The sequence below is a fragment of the Seriola dumerili genome, unplaced genomic scaffold, assembly GCF_002260705.1.
Source record: "Seriola dumerili isolate Sdu_G_001 unplaced genomic scaffold, Sdu_1.0 BDQW01000161.1, whole genome shotgun sequence".
Lineage (NCBI taxonomy): Eukaryota > Metazoa > Chordata > Actinopteri > Carangiformes > Carangidae > Seriola > Seriola dumerili.
Window position 1 is genome coordinate 7,222,283 of NW_019174416.1, and position 6,803 is coordinate 7,229,085.

At 40.4% G+C, this 6,803-nt stretch overlaps 2 non-coding genes across 2 annotated transcripts; both read left to right on the forward strand.

Moving 5' to 3' along the window:
* Positions 1-5,585: 5,585 nt before the first annotated feature.
* trnam-cau lies at positions 5,586-5,657 on the forward strand. The gene has a single exon. It is a non-coding gene; the product is annotated as a tRNA-Met (tRNA).
* Positions 5,658-6,222: 565 nt separating this feature from the next.
* On the forward strand, positions 6,223-6,294 carry trnam-cau. The gene has a single exon. It is a non-coding gene; the product is annotated as a tRNA-Met (tRNA).
* Positions 6,295-6,803: the final 509 nt, after the last annotated feature.

Here is a 6,803-nt window from a genome sequence, read left to right on the forward strand (position 1 = left end):
GACTCTAATGTCTGGCTTTTCTAATATCCAGTTAAGCATCAATCTTCATTCCTTTACTCTTCAAGAGCTGTCTCCAGCAGTGGAAAACAACACCGATGTTTACTCTTGTCTCTATAGAGTCTTTTCTCTGACTGAGGTTAGCAGGCTAACCAGGTAGCACAGGCCCATCACATCACTTTCTGAGAGTTTTTCTTCTGTAGCCTGCACTCTGTCCTGAAGGCGTAGTGCTGCTCAGAGGGCATATTATAACTTTTAACTCTCGTCTTTTAAACACACAGAAACTATTCTGTGGCAGAGAAAACTTAAAAATAGCCGCTCTAAGAGCATAGATGAATGTAATATAAAGCAAGACTAAGTACATTTTGCAGTTGCTTCTGCTGAAGGACAGCACAATAATATAATTAAAGGTGGAAATTAACATTATAGACTTCCCTCTTACTCCTCTTTGTCATCCATGTCTTAACCAATCACTCCAGCCCTCTCACTTTGTCCCTTATCTCTCCATCCATCCATCCGCTCATTCTGGTTTGATCACAAGGGAGAAACAAAGCTTTGCAGCCTCTACTAATTCACTCAGCCCCTCCATCCAACTGTCCAGCTGTTCTCTCTGTCTCATCCCCGAGGATAAGTTTAAAGCAGAAAATATATTCCCTTCTATCATGGAGGATTTAGGGGACCATCTCAAGTTAATGAGGGGTTTTAAATCTTAAGAGAAAAAACAGAGCAGACGATGATAGAAGAGAGTTATTTAAGGGGAGAGGAGTGTGCCTAAGTGCACTTGTGTGTGTGTTGAAGAGTGCGGTTGATGTATTGTTATACACTCTGAGTTTTTAAGTGATTTGCTTCCACAGATTGATGAGTACGGCAGTCAGTGCAGCCACAGACAGGTTTAGTCACATGTTCCACATACCACCACCCCATATATCTATCTATCTATCTATCTATCTATCTATCTATCTATCTATCTATCTATCTATATATATATATATATATATACTGTATATATATATATATATATATATGCAAGACTATCTCATACAGCTAAGTAATCCACATACACTTAATTAGCAGTTTATTAGGTACACCTAGCTAAAGCTAATGCGGCAATACAAGAGTCCTGCAATAAATTCTCCTTCATGAAGGTTATAATGTTCATTAAACTGTGTGATAATTTTGGAGGATGTTGTTTTGTGGTGAAGTGTTTCTGTTATTTAGCCTACCCCCACTGATAGTAATAATAATGAAATAATAAAAACACCTGTCTGTACAACACATAAATTTTCAACAGCACCACTAACTGCAGCATTAGACTGTTCCCTAACTCTCTCTACCTCCTTCAGCATCAGCATTTAGGTGTGGTGTCACTTATCTCCATGCGTCATGTTCATTTAGTGTTGTGTATCTCAGGCCCTGCCGGGTGGACTTGTAAGTTCAGGAACAGGTCTGAGTCAAGGTTGCTCAGATTTGTTCCAGGGAATTCCAGCACATGCCTGAAGCCAAATTAAAATGTGTGTCATATTACAATTTGCAGTTAAAATCTTAATGTGAGTGTCTTAATGGAACAAAAAAAATCTGATAGTAATAGAGAGAATAATCAGATGAATACCAGTCAGAAAGAAAAAGCTGAAAGAGAAGGGGGTCGGGGGGTAAAGTAATCTATAAAACCAATCTATTAACCTAGTAATCTACTGGTCCCTTGTGTAAATTAGCACCAAGCACTGTGCGTGTGTGACTCTGTAAACAGCAGTGCCAACAGGGCAGGGCGCTGAAGTGAAGTGGGTAAATTTGATATACAAAATTACAAGGCAATCCATCTAGTAGTAAAGCACTGTCATCCATAGAATGTTTTTTTTCCATGATTACCTCAAATACTGAAATAAAAGACAGTATTTTAATCAAACGCAATACAAAGATATGGATTCAGAAATTTCCAAGAATACCTTTATAGAATACTTACATCTCTGTTGTAGTCTAAACATGTTATTGGACACTAATAATTTCTGCTGTGCCTGAAGAGATGAGGTCCAGCCTGAGTTAGCCAAGTCAAGTGGCTATCTTCCAAAGTTACAGTCTTCTAACATGACTACAATGGTCTGTAGAAGCCTTATAGTTGGGCTGAATTTGGGAATGCACTTCTGCAGGGATTAAAGATTTCACTTCCCTTCTCTTTCACTGGACAATGAAGGGATGTCTACCTGGCCAGTATGAACAGGAGGACCAATTACACCAATTACCACAAATTACAATTACAACAATAACACTGAATATGTCAGTGCAAGTTAGTATGGTATTCAGACAGACTGGAAAATATCTGAGCCTGCTCTGCAAGTGATAGAATTATATCATGTTAAACTTGGGTACAGTCTTAATTGTGATGGAGCTGGGATGTAATAGCAGCAGATTGTTTCTGCTATTTATAAATGTAAATATATCAAAACTGATACGTGAGAGGTTCCGAAAATAAAATTCAAGCTTCCACTGTTTAATTTTAGCTTTTGCATGTTTCCATTATTACACCATATTGATGCTTGTTTGAGGTTAATGACGCACTGAAAATCTGGCTTAGATTTATTTTGGTGCTGGCACTCGGTAATGCACGATTGTCTACAGAGAAAAATCACTGGACGGTACTACAGAGAGAGAGAGAGAGAGAGCAATAGAGAGAGAGAGAGAGAGAGAAAGAGAGAGGACGAAGTGATCTCCCAACTGGGCAGGACAACAAAGTCATACAGAGGAATAATTCTGGTCAGGCCAGGGATGAGAAAGAGGAAATCAGTGCCAGTATCTGCAGATGGTAAAAAATGCTTTTTTTGTCAGTCAGAGCCATTGATTGAGAGTCCAATCAGTACAGTTTTCTGTGGCTGCCATGTCGCTTTTGCTATGTGACTGGTGATTGTTTTCAAATTTTAACAAAATGTTTCTGTTCAAGGCCTGAAATTCAACAAAGACATGTTGCAGCCCTGCTGTCAGGCCTTGGTAGATTATAGATAGACTGAATCATCCACAGACCAATGTCTTTGTTTTTCTGTGATTCCCAGATGAAAATGATCTTTACCCTCACAGATTTGCAGAAATTATAAATCACTGCTGTGACAATAAATCCTGCAAAGGCAGGAAATGCATGAGTGTGTGCAGCTCACCTGTTTGACAGGTGAACACACTGCTGCACTGCCACCTGTACATACTGTCTATATTATACTTTGACTGCATCATTCTAGTTTTTCTATTTCTAACTTAAATTTGACTTTGTCTTCTCTGTATACCTGGGGTATACACAGGCAGCCACTGACTATATTGTTCTATTAATAGACAGACAGACAGACAGACAGACAGACAGACAGACAGACAGACAGATAGATAGATAGATAGATAGATAGATAGATAGATTGAATGATTGATTGTATTGATCCTGCAAGGGAAATTTTTATGTCACAGCAGACTGGGGATAACAAAATATACAATATATGCATCAGAAAGAGAAATGTAAGAAAGGTTGGAGTGCAATAAGACCTGTCCGCACGGCTCAGATGCTGAAGTCTGCTTGTATTATTGTATCTATTGTATTGGGCTTGTTGGTGTTTTTAGCTGTGCCACTTTTGGTAGACATGCTTACAAGACAGTTATCGACAGTGAGTTATAAAACAGTGCAGGTTTAAAGGACTTCTTTGTAAGTTTTGCTATCGCTACATTGCCAACATTAGCATTAACAGCTTTTTACTTACCAGTCTAATAGAAACATTGTGAGTTCAGCATTAAAATTCATTCCTGTACTCTCAAGGAGATGTCTCCAGTGGTGGAAAGGGACAACAGTCTCGTAACTGTTCTAGGTCATTAGAGTTAGGAGTTGAAGTTAGCATGCTAACCAGCTATCCCCGGTCCATCTCATCACTTTCAGATAGTCCGATACTATTATAACCTCTTGTCTTGTATAAGCAACGATGGCAGAAGCTCTTGTCAAGCGACAATCACCACCATCCGCTCCCGGCAAGAAACAATGTTTGGCAGCAGAGAAAACTTACAAACAGCCCTTTAAGTGAAAACCATTCCACCATGACTTGAAGTCCTCCCACCCAATGGTTTGCAATGAAAAGACTAAACACTGGGCAAAAGATGATAAGGCGATGTTAGTGTAAATTGTAGGGCACAACCATTAATCCCTGCCTCATATCTGCCACTTTTTTTACTGCTTAAAGATGGCTTGACAGATGGAGAACAAAGGTCAGACAAGAGTAAATTCAGTAATTCAGCAAAGATGTTCATACCTCCTTTCTGAGTTTCTGCATTTACCATTTTAAATGGACGACCTTTTCAGGCAGGCAGCAGCTTTGAAACAAATAAATGCCTGCAGTGTTTTTCTCCATATACTGCACATCTCATGGTGCTGTAGAGAAGCCTGTGAAAGTGCATTAGGACCACTCACCTTTGGAACCAAATATTAACGGTATTGTTTTGAGTGGGATAGCCACTGCTTTATATTCAAGGAAATATTCCACTTCAGCGTTTTAAATCACAGCTCTCTGACAGTGACTAATTTCCTCAGTGGAGTGCCCTTTGCAAGCTTCTCCCAGCCTATATGGAGTTTAGCAGAGCAATGTGAGCCGAGCTTTAGAAGAAGCGGGAAAGTTAATATTTCTCTTCCAACAAATGCAGATGAAAATCTGTCTCACAAGTGAAACTCCACGTTTAAGGCCACACAGGGCAGACCTCCTACTTTCTCTTATGTCCATCTCTAACTATAGAGTCGCTTTAAATGCAGCTGCAGAAGTGATCAAAAACTTTTTGTGAGAAAGATACTTTGAACCCTCAGTTTTTGAAACCACTTATTCTATTCAAGTGTGCAGACAGCTGGAGCCTATGGGTAGAGAAAGATAGCATTATGGTAAAATCAGTGGCTGAAATGTCACTGAGTGCTTAACTGGCTTAAAATAGTGTATAGGTGCCTGTTAAAGAGCAGAAGAATTTTGTGTTTGTTAAGATGACTACAATTCCCATTTCCTAGATTAATTTTCAGGAAGACAGTTCTGAGGTGGAGTGGCACCCCAAAGGTGGACTACAAAAGTCCCATGCTCTACACACTAACAATGAAACAGTTTTAGACAAAAAAGAACTGCACAAAAAAGACACAGGGTGACTGGGTGGTAAAATTGAAACAAAAAAATATGATAAATGTTCCTTCAGCTACAGATGGAAGTCAGTGTCTTTGGTCTGAAAACCATTCAGCTTTACTCACAGACATTTGCCAGGCTCTATAGCACCGAGTACACTTCAGGCTCCCACACATTCAGGACGAACATTGTAAACTCGGAAGCAAGTCTGGACTTTTTAGCTATTTTATACCAGTTCAACCTGAGGTAGTGAGGCTCAGTGGTTTAAGGCACTGGATTTAGAGGTGCTATTGCACTAACTGGAGGGCGATGAATTCCTGAATGTCACTGGGCTTCTCCATCACCATTTTCAGAATGGCACATTGTTTCCAAGTAGACGAACATTGGAAGAGATTTGGTCGATCTGGTCCTCTTTTTAGCAAATCTACATGGTTTTGCATATACTCCCTCATATCAGAATATAGGTACAGGTACATTATGAGCAGAGTGGCGCAGCGGAAGCGTGCTGGGCCCATAACCCAGAGGTCGATGGATCGAAACCATCCTCTGCTAAATGAGAAAGCTACAGTTTTTCTTGCCTAAATAAATCAATGCAGTGTGTGTCATTATTAAACCAATGACAACCCCCACACACAAGGCCATGACTGCATTAACTGAAATGCTTTCTTTGGATACCATAGTTACATAATAAAGAGTTAAGAACATAAGGTAAATATTAAACAGAACTGTGGCCCCAGCAGTTAAAGCACTTCCTCTTCCCATAGTGTGGCAGAGAAGTCTAAGAGGCTAGAGTGATTCTCTATTTCTCAGGACTTCAGGGTTTGAATCCCACTGCTGCCAATCAAATGTTTATCCTTGAGTGTTCAGGTTACCCAGTCAGTGCCATCTGAAGATGCTGGCACTGTGTTTTTAGATGGGTTTTAGAGTTGTTGTTGTTGGACGCCAAAAATGGAGCTGGAACACGTTTCAGGCAGGAAAATGGGACCTCTCATCTAAATTAATGTAATTCAAAACCTATTTGGGGGGGGGGATCCACATGGTTACGTGTACACTCAATTACTGATGAGAAATTGATTTGATACCACACACTGTGTCCACACCCATCCACCAGAGACACAGCAGAGTGGCGCAGCGGAAGCGTGCTGGGCCCATAACCCAGAGGTCGATGGATCGAAACCATCCTCTGCTAATGGTAAAAATTGTCGAATATCCAATCAATCTTAGTAAGCTGTAACCACAAGTGTCTTGATTGACGTGTGTTTACCTCTTGCTGCTCCAATCACTCAACCATTCTCCTCTGATCTCTCTCATCGACAAGGTGTTTCCCACCACAGAGCTGCTAATAAAGTGCTAGGCTTGGCTAAGAGAGTGGGTTAAGTCTCTGAGGAGGTGTGGGTTTGACTCCTATTGCTAGCAGTCAGATGTTTGACCATTTAGGTTAAATTTTTATTGCCATGCGAGGGCAAAGAGTTTCCCAGTCTGGTGTTCCTTTTTGCAAGTCCATTTGATTTAGCATACATTACCACAGCGCCAACAGATAAGAGATTTGTTTGAAATCGCTGACCACAGCTGCAAGCCCCTGTAACAGAAATTGAGAGACTGAGAGCAGAGTATGGCAGTGGATGTGTGTTGGGTCCTTAACCCAGAGGTCAATGGACCACACCATGAGGCGATGTGGAAGTAACAGAGGTTTTATTA